This window comes from Carassius carassius, chromosome 35, assembly GCF_963082965.1.
Source record: "Carassius carassius chromosome 35, fCarCar2.1, whole genome shotgun sequence".
NCBI classification, from domain to species: Eukaryota; Metazoa; Chordata; class Actinopteri; order Cypriniformes; family Cyprinidae; genus Carassius; species Carassius carassius.
This window is the reverse complement of record NC_081789.1, coordinates 14,912,064-14,926,154: the sequence shown is the minus strand read 5'-3', so window position 1 is coordinate 14,926,154 and position 14,091 is coordinate 14,912,064. Positions and strand designations below refer to the sequence as shown.

Below are 14,091 nucleotides of genomic sequence, written 5' to 3'. Positions count from 1 at the left end.
AACATTTATCTCAAAGAAGCAAATTTGTTGAATTGACTTTTAAACGTGAGCAAAAACAACTCTTTTTTTAAATGCATATAGAGGCATTAGCCTACACAAAGGCGTTAGACATTAATTTCAGTTTCAACACAACAGTTTAATACAAGATCTTCAGTTCAATTGTAAATGGGTTTATGTGATCCTAGTGTCGTAGCTTCATGCCTTCATTTTAGACCTAGTCATAGAGTTTTTGCCTGTGTGTTTCGGTGGCCGTGAAATGACTTTGGATAATAGGAATGGGAACATTTTAATGTGCGGACTCGAATGGTTGACGTCGGCCTGATGCTTCGATTCTCAGTTTGGGTTTAACTAATCATTCTGTATTTCAAGGCCCTCAGAACAATGGATACGACCACGAATCATGGTATTAGGTGGAGTTGATACAAATATGGCTAATAGTGATTTTTATTAGGGCTTGTCTTTGTCTCTCACTCTTTGCAACACACACACACACACACACACACACACACACACACACACACGCTTCAATCAGTGGGCTTTATCATGTTCTCAACAAGTCAAATTAAACTGAAATGACAAAGTTTCATTTTCTATTGCTCTGAGGGTGATTTCTGTCCCATTTCCCTCTCGACTACTAATGCGGCACAAATGAAAGCATTTTACAATCAGGCTCACGCGGGCTCTCAAATTCCTAGTGCAGGAGGTCCGAGCAGCTCTGCGGCGAGGGATCGGCTTTCATATGCGCGCTTTAACGCAAAGCGTTCTCTTTGTTCCACTCCTCTCTGAGCCCTTTTAGAAGTTTCTTATTTTTATCGCTTTGCTTGTCTGCTTGAAACAAATATCTGTGCACGAGCTTCTCTTTTAAAAATGGTAGATGTGTAAACAGAAACCGTGTATGTGTGTATGTGTGTGTGTGTGTGTGTGTGTGTGTGTGTTTGTGCATGCTATATATCAACCTTGTTGTGTTCATGTTCACGTTAAAAAAATCTGTTAAAAATTCACATACACAAATAAACATTACATACCAATTTAATTACTCCACAGAGAGAAATCATAATCAATATCTATGTGATTTCTCTCAACAATTCAGACATTACTTCAGCCCACATCTTACAACACCCATTACCAAAGAGAAAGTGGTGTTGCTGCCCTCCTTCCTTTTCTCTCAGTAGGCCTCTCCAATGCTACACCAGGGGACCGGGGTGCTCTGATTGACAGGCCATGCTTTGTGTTTCTATCGGTCTTTAGAAGCACTCTGCTGCAAACAGACGGATGTGCCCACTGCATGCATGCCCCTGAACTGACAACCTCCTGTTAAACAAAACAAGAATGAGCAAGCTACTCATAACGTTATGCTGCATGTTTGGTCTTTATAGATTTAGCCAAATAGCTTTAAAAAAGGACTGTTTTGAAGCTCTGTTTAAGATTGAAATCTTTTTTTGAATTGTTGATTTTTTTTTTTTTTTTGACTTAACTCTTAACATTTTTATATAGTTTTAACATAACTTTCAAATACAAAAAAAATGCTGAATATCTTCTATAAAACACTGTATAAATGTTATGATTTAAAAAAAAATGTCAACCATAAATAATAAAACAATTATAAAATAGAAAATTAGATTATTCATACAACTAATGGTATAAATACAGGTCAGGGTAAAGTGCGGCAGGGATGATGTATTTTTGTAGCCAAAACCCAGAAATGAGTTCGTATTTCAGAACTTGGATTTTTCTGTTAAATGTATGAAAAAAAGTCTAAGCTCATGATATTTTCACGTTTTATTCTAAGACATAAAATGCATCAGTATATAAAAAAAGTATAAAGCAGTAAATAAAGTGGCTACATGGGGTTGTAGGGGACATGAACCATCATCACAACAAAACGAATTTTCTCACTCCTTTGCTATAGACTCATTGTGTTTATAATCCTGCTATTGCAAACAATCTTAACTCAAACTTTAAGGGAAAGCGTATTTTAAATAAAGAGTTGTCTAAATCATCATCTAAATTGGTGATGCCTACTTTTAGCTTCTTTACTTCTGGTGATTGTATTTAGGCTTAAAAAAACAATCGTGAACAAATTGCGTAATTTATAAAACTTTTTTAGTCACAGACCTTATTTTCTGCAATAATCGAAAGCTCATGAAAAATTCTGTTGGTTTTCTGTTGAGGGAATCAGGGTGATGCTTCAAAAATACATCATCACTGCAGCACTCTATTTAAAACAAATACTTATTTTTAGGTATGAAGCAAATGTTTGAGCATGCACCACATGTATTTTGTGTAGTGGTGCAGCAGTGGTGGAAAGGTTCCCCTGCTTCCCCTCCTCCTTCACTGGACTAATCCTGTAGCATTCCCTCCATGGGTTAACTACACAGCCTCCAGTGTCCAGAGCTTCTGTCTGTTTTCTTGAACCCAGTCCACACAATCCGCAAAGTGTCACTTGTATGTCCATGAGTCATACTGCACAAATTCAAGCACGAGGTGTGAAACAGAGGAAAGTGGATGTCATGTTTAAGCGAGAGAGCTCTGAAATGGTCATTAGGCCTCAGGCTTCACAGCTTCCACTGGGGATAGACGAAATCAAACATTCACATACACAAATATGAGGAAATTATCTTCTCTAACCATATTTGCTTCAACACCTACACCTACATCAAGCGGCTTTTTGCAGATATGAGCTGCTTTTTGTATTTGACTTTTTCCTATGAATGTGTTGTCAGTGTCTTCGCAAAGGATCAATCTACAGCTTATATCTCTCAGATGTTGGTATTCGATAATTATGTATGTTCATGAATATATGCAAAAGCTCTTAGAGTGAGTTTGTACATGTGTTTTTTTAGCTAATCATATTATGTTGCCAGATATTTTTCTGCCATGGAACCGTCACATAAACAGGGAAACCTGTTCATGGTTTTGGTGCATTTTATGTGCAAACTCCAGGAGATCTCTGAAACCTGCTTGCTTGGTGACAAAAGCTGCACTTTTTTTTGCCTCCGGTAGTCAAATCCAACATCCCCTCTGACTCAATATCCTCTGCACTTCAGGTATTGATCCTCTACCCTGCGTGTGTGCATGCATTTCCCTGCCATCCTTGCTTTTTAGCCATCTCTCTCTGTGTCTGTCTGTCTGTCAGAGAGCGAGGAGTGATGAAATCTCTCTGTCCCCGTGGCAACAGGCGGCGCGTGGATTGAGGCCAGTGCTAGCAGATGCCTGATCTATGATAATGTCCATTGATAGGAAAATCAATGTGGCATTGATTCTCAGCCTTATGTTCAGAGAGTAATAGAAGGGGAAGTAAAAGAAAGAATGGGAGTATAGGAAAAAACAATAAAAAAGAGGTGATGAATGAGTTATCAGGAATATAGTGGAAGGTGAATCTGGTTTTAAAGGGATAGTTCACCCAAAAATATAACCCTCATGTCATTCCAAACCCGTAAGACCTTAGTTCATCTTTGGAACCAAATGAAGATATTTTTAAGAAATCTGCTTTCTGACCCTGCATAGACAGCAACGCAACTGACATGTTCAAGGCCCAGAAAGAACGTCATTAAAATAGTCTATGTCGCATCAGTGGTTCAAACTTAATTTTATAAAATTACGAGAATATTTTGAGAATACATTATGGAGGCATATGTAATGCAGGGGAGAAGAATTGTTGAAAAAAGTGTTCATTTTTGTTTTCTTCGCACACAAAAAGTATCCTCATAACTTCATAAAATTAAGGTTGAACCACTGATGTCACATGGACTATTTTATCAGTGTCCTTACTACCTTTCTGGGCCATAAAACATTTCAGTTACATTGTTGTCTATGGAGAGTCAGAAAACTCTTGGATATCATCAAAAAAGAACTTAATTTGTGTTCTGAAGATGAACGAAGGTCTTACGGTTTTGGAAAAAAATGAGGGTGCATGAGTCATTAATGACAGAATTTCTTCTTTTTGGGTGAACTATGCCTTTAAAACACTAGAGGAAGAAAGAGAGAGTAACTAACCTGGAACGAGAGAGACTTGAGACTCTTTCTGCCTCAGTAAATTCAGTCCTGGTGCCAACGTGTGCAGAAACCCTATGGATTGAAAATGGAGAGAGGCTTTAAATGGTATTTGAAAGGAGGAAGGGTCGAATAAGGGAAAAAAAAATCAATTTCCTCTGAGACTGAATTGCCTAATGATGATCTGGAGAAGTTTACATTTTTCTCCTAATTGCCTGTTCTCTGAACATGCAGGTCGGTGCTTACGCTACTGGGTCAACAGACCATTTCCCTTAATTGGTGGAATATATTCTGTAATTCAGTTCAGTCTTATTAGAGAAATTGATTTTGAAAGAAAAATGCTTGTAGAAATCAGTATTTACTGCAAACTTTATATCAAATTTTTCAGAAATATTACTTGTAATGTCTTTATAGTTCCACATTCACTATATAAATGTAAAGTTTCTTTGTCTGTGTGATTGGAAACACAGAAGTTGCTGTGGAGAATAGCAGGATTGCATGGCATCTTGATCACTATGGAGACGCATGGACAGTCTCCCCGCCACACACTCGCTCCCTCCCCACTTCTGAAGTGAAAATGGGTACCATAGCAACGGCACACACTGTTTACAATATGTACTCTCACTTCATCACTGGCTGTTGATGGCTTCAATTTGCATGTACATTTTCCACAAGGATAAAAGAAATATAGAGATTCTTAGAAGTGAGGAAAGGGTCTTTGTCCTGCACTGGCTATTAAAATGAACAAGTATTACAATTAGAACAAGACAGTGGGCAAATGATTTCGCACAAAATTTATTTAGAGATGCAGTCTTTATTCTCTCTTAACTCTTTTTCTAACTCATTTATTCTAATACTACTACTAACAATCATTTAATACCTTAGATTCCAATTTGAACCAATTTCAGATTGAAAATAAAAATATCTATATTAAATCAATATTTTTTGCCCATTAAGTAAAAAGCGTAAGAGGGGGAAAAAAAAATAGAAGGATGCTGGCAGCTCCCTGGACCTCACACTGGGTACACTGTAGGGAAATGGATCCCTTACCAGGAAATCTATTAAATTATGGCACACCACCGTGCCAGGCTTGGAGCCACTCTCTGTTTTTAAAAATTCCTTATTAGCTGTAATTCAAAAATTATAATCAACATGGCTTGAATCTAAAATTGATAATAGTAAGAATAATGATGGTAATAATATAAGGGCCAGGCAGGCAGCTGGTATGGGTCTGAATAGTGTTGGCTTCATAGTCAAAGCTTCTCGTGCTCTGCTCAGCCTGATGGTTAATCTAGCACTATGTCCATCGTAGGGTTCTGCCCCTAGGGGGAAAAGCAGGGAGGGAGGTGGAGAGGGGAAAAGAGAGGGAGAGATATAGAGAGAAGGGTGTGCATATACAGAGGTTTCAGGAGTGGAGGGGGGAAGGTTAATTTGCACATATTAAAGAGGGCAGAATTTCTCATTAAAAAGAGATTGAAGTTGATATATGCCGGTGTGTGTCTGACACACTGTACATTCTGATTGTGATAAGTCCTTGACAGAACAAAGAGGGCCCTCCCTTTCCAGTGACCACAAAGGCAGCCGTAGTCCAGAGTGCACTAACCCCTCGTCCCCATGTTCCGTAAGGGGCAGTTAGTTTGGAGAAAATTATAAAAAAATGTGAGAAATTAAAGTAGTATTCTGAACCAGATTAACAGCAGTAGTGGTATAATGTTGATTACTGCCAAAAAAAATGTATTCCACTCATCTCTCCTTTTCCTAAACAAAAGCAAAAATCAGTTAGAGTAAGGTATTTACAATAGAACTGAACAGTTTAATCCAAATGTTAAAATACAGTATAGCCAACAATAGTTAATAATATGCATGATAACACGATTCCTTTCTGTTTAAAGTTACATCCAATTTTCCAACTTAGTCGGCATGACAATGTAACACCATGAACCCTGAAACGACTGTAAAATTGATCATTTAAATAGTTTTACAGCTTAAACAATATTTAATGTAGGTGCTTTTATGAAATCACAAACTTCAGATTTGTGCTTTTACATTTTTATTGAATTGTTCTTATGATTCTAAAAAGATCTGAACCTTCTGCCCAGCGTTTTAGGTTCATAGTTTTTTTGTGTTTTTTTTTAAGAAAAAAAGGGACAAAGCTGTTTTTAGGTGTAAATATACACACACATTTTTTTCATGATTTCATAAACTTAGTGGTATGAAAAATAGAATTTATTTAGATTGAAACGCAGAGCGTTGGAAATTATCCAATCAAAACAGCCATTTTCTAAGGACCCATTACCACTGTCTAAGATAATTGTCATTGTAAAGCAGTTATTCAAAATTAACCTCAGTGCTAATCCATGTAAAAATGTAAAAGTAAATTAATTGTCCTACCATGACTGTAACCAGTTAATTGCAGTAGTTTCAAAACAGACCCACTGAACCTAGTTCATTAAAGACAAGAATTTGGCCGGTGTATTTATTCAAGTCATTTTCTATTACAAGTTATGCAATCAAATCCTAGATGGGCCTTTCACATATTGTGGGGAGAGGCTATTCCAGCCTGAGCCTCATTGTTTCTGAGCTGAAAAGCAGCAGTTCTTTCTCTCGATCCCTCTCCCCGGCCTGACGGTGGCCATTATGTGTCCTGTGCTGCAGCTTGATGCAGACAAAGCACAGCAAACACCACTAATTGTGGGTGTTGTGTAGCTGCCAGTGTTCGAACGGCCCCTCTCCCTTAACCTTAAGCACAGTTTCTCTCCCAGCAAATCTAAAAGCATCCAAACCATTCACATCCTGAAGGACATAAAACACATTTTGTTATCTTTTGTCCTGGACTTGATTTGGTCCCTGTCTCTCATGTGTCCAACACCTGTAGTTACATACTTTCCTATCATGCCCAAAACCAATAACAATAAAACATGGCTAGCCAGGGAAGACACACAGAATGTCTTAGTCAGCTAATCCTTCAAAACAAGTGTCCTCGACTCTGCAAAAAAAGTACTGGCCACGTGGCTCAACAGATGTCTATTGCCAAAGAACTAAAAGGCAACCAAACTCATTTTTTTATCATAGATTGATAAAAGTGGATGTAGTGATTCTGGAGGCTTAAGGGTTTAGATTCTTATATTTAATTATCTCATACTGCTGTAAAATCTTTGATTTCTTTGCGCGTCTTTCGAGTCACTGCATGTGCTCTTATAGGCCAGTGAGTTTGTGGGAGGTCTCTGCTAGAATACATTGATAAATGCACACCTGGCATTCGATGACCTCATCCTTTTTATATGTCAGCCTTAGGTTGACCATGTTTTAAATGGAAAATGCTGTGGAATTTACAGGGGTTTTCAATAACAGATTAGTTGTCGTTCAAGGTGCATTCCCTTATATCTGAATAACAAAATGCGGTGTCTTTCTAAAGTTATGTTGCAAATATGTGCTCCCACAAACTGATCCAAATTATAAGAGGTAGGATTGAAGACAGAGAAACTTTACTTCAAACAGGTTTCTCTGTTGTGTCATTCAAACAGGGGCAACGTTTAATATATAGGCTCATGTAATAGTAGTAAGTTCAGAGTTTATAATACTTTAACTGTTTCATTAATATACCCCTCTGCAGTCTATTTATGCTTCTCGTAAAAACCCCAGTAAAACTTACATCCTCAAAACACATAGCATTGTTTTAAAGGCATAACATTTCACAAGCGGAACACACTGGAGGTATTTAGTCGACCCCATCCTTCACACACAAACACACACACGAACGCGCAAATTTATTTTTTTGTCACTGTGGAAATTTCCATTGACTCCATTGACTAATATGTTTCTTTATATGTTTATTTAATGTGTCCAAACTTACGTACCCTACTCAGGCATACGCCATACCTGTCTGTCGATCATCCAGCTGATCAAAATATCTCTTTTGACTTGATAAGAGAGTTTAAGTATAGCCTATAGCTTATCCCCACAGACAGTAAAAGAAATGGACACAGTGACCCCATTGGAACTCAATTGAGACAAGTGAAGCCCATTTTAGCGATTTTTAGCACTTCCGTTTCTGACGTGCAGACTCAAACTAAGCTTGATGACGACAGCAACCTGTCTGACAGATGTAAATCTTCTAGTAGCTGTGCGTGAAAACTGCCATCGTTAATCTTGCAGAGATGGCGAGCTTAAGCGGGGAGTTCTTTGGCGTGAGTGAGCAGGAGTAAGTATTCTGATTAATTATTTTGTATAGTATTTTAAAATGGGCTTCTCTCTTGACGTCTCCCCGATTGCCTGCGAGCTTCTTCTCCTGTCTGTACGGTAATTTCTCTACTGTGCGACAGAGAGTCGAGTGGTTATGACGCAATCGTTATTTTTACGATTTTTACAAAATCCTATTTTTACAAAAACTGTTTCTACGGGGCCATAATGTAACATAAGCCCCTTTCACACTGCACGTCGGACCCGGCATATTGCCAGAACATTGCCGGGTCGCCTTCTGTGTGAAAGCAACCACGTCCCGGGATTGATTCCGGCATTGAACCCGGGTCGGGGACCTAGTAACATTGCCGGGTTCAACCCGGGACGAGCGCTGTGTGAACAAAAGCCAGATCTAATGCCGTGTCGAAGTGATGACGCGCGTTATCGCGAGACTCTTTTACCGGCTGTTTTGAAGGAAGATCAATGTTCGCGACGAAAAAATATGTGCAAACCGTAATGAAGCAGAGATCAGTTAGTTCCTCACTTTCCGCGCTGTAGCTGAGATCGTTCACTTGCTTCAGTGAAAGTATAACGTGCCTAACGTTTTCGACTCGTACATTACACGTCATGCCCTGATTTCACATGTAGTGACGGGATCTTTACGAGTTGTGTGTGAAAGCACGCACATATCCCGGGTAATCACTGGCAGTGTGAAAGGGCAAAATCTAGCGACCCAGGAACAATTGCCGGAACACTTTACCCGTGTATTTGCTGGAATCGCAGTGTGAAAGGGGCTATAGAAGGTAATGGAGCCCTTTATACATTGTCGTGTATCTTTAGAAATAAATAATGGACAAATGGAGTCTTTAAACGCTTCAGATGTAAAGTTATTCGCTGTCAAAGTGACGCCGAAATGAATGGGAGTCAATGGGATGCTAACGCAAGTGAAGTTCTGCTACAAGATGGCGGCACGCGGCCGACTTCAACTTCCGGTCGACTTCCTTCCCGCCTGCTTATCCCTCGCAGCCACTGAAAAATTAAATATGGCGTCTACGCTGAATGACAGATCCCTACACAATTTAAAATAACAGCATTCAGCGCGATCTGATTAAGTCTAACAAATTAATTAGAATTTTATGTAGGCTATTTCCGTTTTATTTACATCACATTTTTATATTTTAACCATGTTAACTATATTTTATATTTTAATAATTAATAATTTTAATAATTTATACCCTAACATAATTGTATCTGACGTATATTTATTTTATTTAATAATTTATATATTCAATAGGCCTATATAAATTATTAAACTAAATATTTATGTATTTAATCATTTCATATATATTGTATTTAATTGTAATTATTAATGTATTTAGTTTAAATCAAGTTTTACAAGTCAATTCTGTGCCCACACTTCAACTTTTACCTTATAAAATCAACATGAGCTGACCGCCTGTTCCTCCCCAGAGGCACATCTGGTTGCATCTGCACACACAGTCCTACAATGCACGCTTCTTTCAGCCTTCCCTCCAAAATTAGCGTCAGTGCTTTCGATGTTCTTGTAATTAAATGCTCCGAATCTTCCTAGCAACGCATCATCTCTATTCTGCATATATTCCGGTAACCTGTAGGCCTGCCTAATGGTCTTTTTCTGGGGTTACCGGCCACATACAGAGTACGGGCTTGTCTCTCTGGGAGTCAAAGGGTTGAATAATTAATGAAGTCTCCTGAGATGTGCAGTGGCCCAAAGCAGCCCCTGTCCATGACATGCATGTTCACTGCACGGCTTAAAATGAAAGAGCCTGCTTACTCACACACACGCACACACACATCGCTCCCTCGTGAGAGTGGCTCCGCAGCATAATAGTGACAGCTGATTCTAACTCACATTTCCATAATTAACAAGCTTGCGGCAGGTGAGCCTATCGCAGCGTGTCTCTCCTGACCCAGAACAAAATGAATAGCTCGTCTTGTATCAAGAAATTATATGCAATTTACTCCTTCTCTGGGACATTATGGGAAATAAGAATAATTTAAAGCAGCCTACACCCCCACCGCCTTCTGACTATTTTATTAATTATGATGGGGGCTGCTCAGATAATGAACTGATATCTATTTTTACCCGATTAATACATGATGTTTCAACACTGTAGTCTGTCACATTTATCAAGTTGCCTGGAATTATAATTTATCTTTGTTAAAGAGGTCGATTTGCATTAAAAAGATTTTCCTTGTTTTATTCATTTTTTTCTTTACATAGCCTAGGCCTATAGCCTACTGCTAAATTTATTTTAGGTAAAAGGTAGAATATAACAAAACAGTAATATTTTGTATTCATTACCTCGTATAATAGCCTATATGTATATTTTATTTGTTCGCTTGTTTGTTTGACGAGCAAACCTACACTTTCATTTTAACGTTATTGTTGTTAAATAAATAAATAAATAAATAAATAAAGTTGGGCCAAACGGTGGTTTAGATCGCAACGTCAAATGTTCAAGTGTTACAAACATTACAGCATGGCGTTTTGTTGACTCTTACAAATCCTATAGGCCTTATATCATTAAATCGTATATTGTCAATATAGCAGCTTATAAAACTCTGTAGGCCACCATAAAATATGTTGAAAACGTCTCATGTGCACAATGGAAAACCACATGATGACATAATATCTCAAAACTGTCCTTTCCAGCAACTGTTGCCTTTAAAAACAACATTAGAGCAAAGACACATAAACACAAAACACCATCAACACACTAAAATATCGATAAAGGACCAAATGCATCCTCCAGCTTCCCCGTAATTGAAAGGCCTACTTCAAACACTCCAAAAACGTATTTACACATTTTTACTGTAAAAATACATACAGTGTATGTTGAAATAGCATTCATTAATTTTACCGTGAACGGCAGGCTAATTAACATCTTTTATCGTAGATTTTTTTTGCATTCTCTTCCCGTTAAAATTACTGACAATTCTACAGTGATCTTGTAACAGCTTTAACGGCCAGCATAAATAACACACCCATTTATACAGCCTGTTATTTGTCCTTTGTAATGCATACATAACAAAAGGCACGTGTATTTTTTATATTAGACCTTACAGATTAAGTTCATATTTTGTCATTATTTCTTACATTTATGGAAAATTATCAGTGTATCAGCGTGCGTTTGGAGGCTATCTATCGCGCTCGCGGAGCTCCTGTTCCCCGCTGCTGTTCAGCTCCGGCGGCGGCAGTCAGAGGCGGCAGGGAAAATCAGCACACACCGCTGAGAGGCCTGCTGTTACCGAGCACGACCGCAGGAGCACACAGAAAGTGTGTGTGTGTGTGTGTGTGTGTGCCTCGATGCGAGCGTGCAGACCCCGGCAGAATGAAAACCGGGGAGAATTAAGCGAATTGTGAGTAGAAATACACGTTTGTGTTTATGCACGCGTTATTTATGGATATGATGGAAAGGTGTTTATGTGCAGCCTCCACAAAATGAAAAAGCAGTATGTTACTTTATTGATCAGAGGAGCGATTTACTTCCAGTTAGGACATGCTTCCTGTGCCGTATGCTCCTGTGCAGATCCCCGAGACAGGGTGACAGGGCAGATTAATGTCACGCAGGGTCTCAGTCCCCCCTCTCTCCCCCATGAAGAGGTCAGTTCCTCCGCACTCACTCTGCCTCCAACCGCCTGGATCTAAACCACCGCGGAGATTCAAATGGTCACTTTACAATACGGATCAAATTCAACTTAGATTCATCTTGTACTCTATTCGCATTGATCTTGTAGTATTTTATTTGTAAGAAATACAGAAATTAAAATGAACACTTAGCCTAATTGTTTAGCCTATCTCAATTACAAACAAGCTTCAGAGGTAAAATCACTTTCATAAAGGGTTAGGGGTTTTGTGTGTATTTGATTACATGTTAAAACACTAGAAATACATGCCTGGCCAGACTGAGAAGGTTGTAAAACTGTCTAGTGTACAAAACGGCAGTGTATAGGCCTATTTAGGACCATTTACGTTTAAAACACACACACACACACACACACACACACATTCTGTATATTACGTTTTTAGAGTTATCTTATGCATCATGTTTTTGTTATATTATATTTGTTTGCATTTATGATTTAAAATGAGGTGGTATGGGGTTGTTTATAAAGAAAACCATAATTAATATGAACAAGTAGATTGCATTACCACAATCAATTCATATACAAATGAAAATGTCTGTTTTCTAAAGCATTATAGCCCGTATAGTCCTATATGAAGTAGCTGTAACGGCAGCATTTTTTGTATTTTCACTAATTTACAGTTTAATGATAAATAATAGATTTCTAAGCGGCTTTGGTTTGTAGCAGATAATTATGGGATATAGCCTGTAGTTTGTGACATAGCCTACATAACAGCTTTTTTATAGTAACACATGGGGAAAATGTCGCTTATTTTTTCCAATAATATCCCATGCCTGTATGAGAGCAAGTAATTTGGCATGTCTTCTTCAGTATTGGTTCTCATCAGTTGCTCTAAACTTATTAGTGTGTATTTCTCGTTCCCGTCCGTTTAGGGGTTTAAGGGGTGGGGGGTGGCGTTACTGCGGAAGAAGAATAAGCTTGTCTGCGTATGAAGAAAGATGTGTCTGAGTCCCACTGGGCCACACTGGGACCATTATCCAACAGGAGTGAAACCTGTGGGGGTCCATGGCAGGAGCAGTGGGAGAGAGGCAGTGATGAGTTTGGGGGAGGCTCAGGACTGTAGTCCCTGTACCCAGCCCCGCTAATCTCCCTCAATGGCGGGGGAGGACACATACTGTAAGGACGGAGAGGAGATGGGGCCCCTCGAGCTTGAAACACGGGGAAACACAACTGCACAGGAGGAATTCAGAATGAGAGCACGGCCCTGGGCAACTCTAAAGCCTGATCGACAATAAATAATAACAAATTGTTTAAAATAATTTACATAAAAAAGATTGTTCTATTCTAAGCTTTGTGATTTAATTAATCACACTTGTATTCATATTTGTATTTTTATCTATAATATTATTTATACTTTAAAACAAACTGAAACAAGGCGTATAACATTTTTTAGTAACAGACTAATAAAAAATTATTTGAAAATAAATTATGAATAAAAAATGATAAAGATTTTTCTCCTATAGCTTTGTGATTTAATAAATCACACTTGTATTCCTATTTTTTCTGTAATATTATATATATTTTTTACAAGATGTTTAACATTTTTCAATAACACACTTAAAAAAATTTCTTGAAAATAATTTATGAGTCAAAGATATGATCAGGATTTTTTTTTTCCTCCAAGCTTTGTGATTAAACCGATCATAATTATATTTATACTTTTTGCCAAAATTAATATTTTTTTTTTTCAAACACTAAAACAACACATGTAACATAATTTTTAGTAGAAAAAAAGATTTTGAAAATAATTTACAGTTTTCTGATAGTTTTCTGATGTAATCACTATTGTATCAACACTCTTTTGTTTAGTTTTTTCAGTCATTTTTTCTGTTTTCATTTTGTCCTAATATGACTGACTGTTTGAGATCTTCCCTGTACATCAAATAACCACTAAACCAAATTAGAAAATGATGATACTTGTAAATAATTAATCAAGCAAACAAATCTTCTGGTAATTATTTCCCACCAAATAATTCATGGACATTTTAAACACCAAACACACAGAACACAATATTTCGCTCATTTATTTGGGTGTACAAAATACAAATCTAAACAATAATTTCTAAACAAACTAATATTTTTGTTCAGGCACCCAAATGGACAGAAGAGGCCCTTTATTGGCTTCCCAGGAGAGCCAGAGCTGGTGTCCCGGTAGGCCTCTGAAACCGTTGATGCTGGACATGAGTTCAGCTGGAAACAAGGGGGAAGGGACTGAAGAGGGTGTGTGTC

The 14,091-nt window shown here is 37.9% G+C and overlaps 1 long non-coding RNA gene across 1 annotated transcript; it reads right to left on the bottom strand.

Moving 5' to 3' along the window:
* Positions 1-1,944: 1,944 nt before the first annotated feature.
* Positions 1,945-9,956, bottom strand: LOC132115711 (uncharacterized). Its single transcript, XR_009425547.1, has 3 exons — positions 9,602-9,956; positions 3,997-4,068; positions 1,945-3,268 (listed from the first exon to the last, which is right to left on the bottom strand). It is a non-coding gene; the product is annotated as an uncharacterized LOC132115711 (long non-coding RNA).
* Between the last annotated feature and the right edge of the window lie 4,135 nt (positions 9,957-14,091).